This window comes from Limulus polyphemus, unplaced genomic scaffold (genome assembly GCF_000517525.1).
Source record: "Limulus polyphemus unplaced genomic scaffold, Limulus_polyphemus-2.1.2 Scaffold13708, whole genome shotgun sequence".
NCBI lineage: Eukaryota > Metazoa > Arthropoda > Merostomata > Xiphosura > Limulidae > Limulus > Limulus polyphemus.
The window spans coordinates 3,532-6,265 of record NW_013679318.1 but is presented as its reverse complement, the minus strand read 5'-3'; the positions used below and the strand labels follow the sequence as shown (position 1 = coordinate 6,265).

Genomic DNA, 2,734 nt, shown 5'->3' with positions numbered 1-2,734 from the left:
GAATTAGGGACAATCTCGCGAAAACCCCCGAGGACCTCCTCATGAATTAGGGACAATCTCGCGAACCCACATACTCAGCTAGTGCATAAGGTAATGACATTTTCAAATAAAATATTATTTTCATTTGGTCGAATATATAATCATTTCCTTTTTAAACTAGAGTATGAAACTTGATCCTTACCTTTGCGTACTTCTAAAGTTGAACGATTCAACAGTTAGGATCCGTTTATTTAAATTACATTGAAAGTTATGAGAAAAAAGGACGAGTCGGCGTGGGTTTTGAAGGTAGAAACGTGTCGATAGCTTGAGGACAACAAGTCAAGATGGATTTCTGTGGTTATTGCTCTGTATATACTGTATATACATTTCCAATTTCGCAAGGTCTGTTTTCACTTCTCTTGGACTTAAGTAAAATGATAACGATTTATAATCCTGATGAATTTTTTTTAAAAAACATCGACTTTGCATGTTCAGTTGAAACGTGTGGAATGTTCGTTACATAAAAGTTTTAGAGAACATCCACTTAGCATGTTCAGTTGAAACATGTGAAATGTTCGTTACATAAAGGTTTTACAGAACATCGACTTAGCATGTTCAGTTGAAACGTGTGGAATGTTCGTTACATAAAAGTTTTAGAGAACATTCACTTAGCTTGTTCAGTTGAAACATGTGGAATGTTTGTTACATAAATGTTTTACAGAACATCGACTTAGCATGTTCAGTTGAAACGTGTGGAATGTTCGTTACTTAAATGTTTTACAGAACATCGACTTAGCATGTTCAGTTGAAACGTGTGGAATGTTCGTTACATAAAATACTTTTCGTCATGCTTAGAAACTGTTGTTTGCCAATTTGCCCTCCCCCCTCGGTGGCTCAACGGTATGTCTGCAGGATTAAGACGCTAAAAACCTGTTTTCGATACCTGTGGTGGGCAGAGCAAAGATAGTTCATTGTGTAACTTCGTGTTTAACAATAATCAAACAAAACAAAGTTTTTTTCTTTATACATTACTACAATGTGCTTCCGTACACAAGTTTTTCTAGCATTTAGTAATGTCAATCAGATTTTGACCTATTTTACGTAAAATATTTTACAAATATAAAATTAATATTGTCTCATCTAACTGGTGTGTTTTAAACTATTACATCTATTGAGAGAAACTTTCCACGTTTTTTTTTTCGTTTTTTTTTTTGCTTCCTTAGGTTTGTTTGTTTTGCTTTGAAGTTAAACACAAAGCTACACAATGGCTGCTGGTTATATGTACTATGCACACCATGGGTATCGAAACCTAGTTTCTAGCGTTTGAAGTCCACAGACACACTGCTGTGCAACTGGGGGGGGGGGCAGAAGGCTTGTTTGTTTGTTTATAATTATGCACAAAGCTACACAATGGGCTATCTGTGCTCTGCCCACCACGGGTATCGCATCCCGGTTTCTAGCGTTGTAAGTCCGCAGACATACCGCTGTGCCACTGGGGGGCGCTTCCTTAGGCCTTAAAAGGAACGTATTATTATATAAATTGCTGTATTTCAACTTTAATCAAGGTTTTTATTTTCAACGTCTTAATAAATAGCCAGATGTCGGAGAGCAGTGTTTAGTTGATATTAATCATCACATGAAAATATTTAAAACATTAACTTATACTTCTAAATCTATACATAGAAAAATCACATGACCAATGTGAGCCACGCCTTTTAACTTCGTTTTCGATAACTTTACAATATTGATTTGCTTTTCTGACAACCAAAGCCTGTCGTGTGACGAATTCAGTATCTCGTCTGTCATTTCCTTCTTGATATGTAAGTCTCAAAATGGAGAGGGAAGACAAATGATAATGTTTTTCTTAGAAAGTTGACATTTAGGAAAATCAATTTTCGGGTTTGTTCTCGAGTCTCACTCAAGATATTCGAAGACTAGGTTTATTAAACTCTGGTAATGCTAATAAAACCACATATAAATGGTTATATATTGAATCCACTTGCCCTTTGGTGAACTAGATTTCGTCAGAGACACATTGAAAATAATAAGTTTTATTCCGAAGATCTGTGACATCATAAAAGTTCTTTCAACACCATATTGTAGTAACTGACACAAAGCAGCTTTCTATTTAAAGAATATGAGATTGGTAGTTTGTGACAACTAATGAACGCTGTCCGGAACAGATGGCGCTTTTAGTAGCCGGAATAGAATATTGAGAATGACAGAAAATATTCTGAACCATTTGTATTTGTTTTGTTTGAATTTACGCACAAAGCCACACAATGGGTTATCTATGCTCTGCCCATCACGGGTATCGAAACCCGGTTTCTGGCGTTGTAACTCCGCAGACATACCGCTGTGCTACTGGGGGGGGGGGCTATTCTGAACCACCTCCTGTGACTGTTTTTTTTTTTAAAAAGACCTTCTACTGTATGTTCGTCCTTTCATGAATTAAACCCATGACTTGAACAGAAAATCTGGATAAACCTAGTTGCCCAATAAGAAGGTTTTCTTGATGATTATCCTCTCGAAACATTTTCTAAAAAAAAAACTTGTTTCACTTCTGTTTTTGTAGAGAAAGGTTTGTATATATTTTGCTTTCTTTTCTTTAGAACCGTGATATTTTAATAATTAACGTAGGACCAAGAGTAAGTGTAATTTCATTTCCTGTTTTAAACATGATAACTTATTTCAAGCAGTAACGTAGGGCCAAGAGTAAGTGTAATTTCATTTCCTGTTTTAAACATGATAACTT

General features: G+C 35.7%; 1 protein-coding gene across 1 annotated transcript in view; it reads left to right on the top strand.

The window, feature by feature from the left end:
- The window catches only part of LOC106477258 (cadherin-11-like), a gene marked incomplete at both ends in the record, with an annotated part of 5,763 nt that overhangs the window by 1,617 nt on the left and 1,412 nt on the right, over positions 1 to 2,734 (top strand). The window lies entirely within an intron of this gene.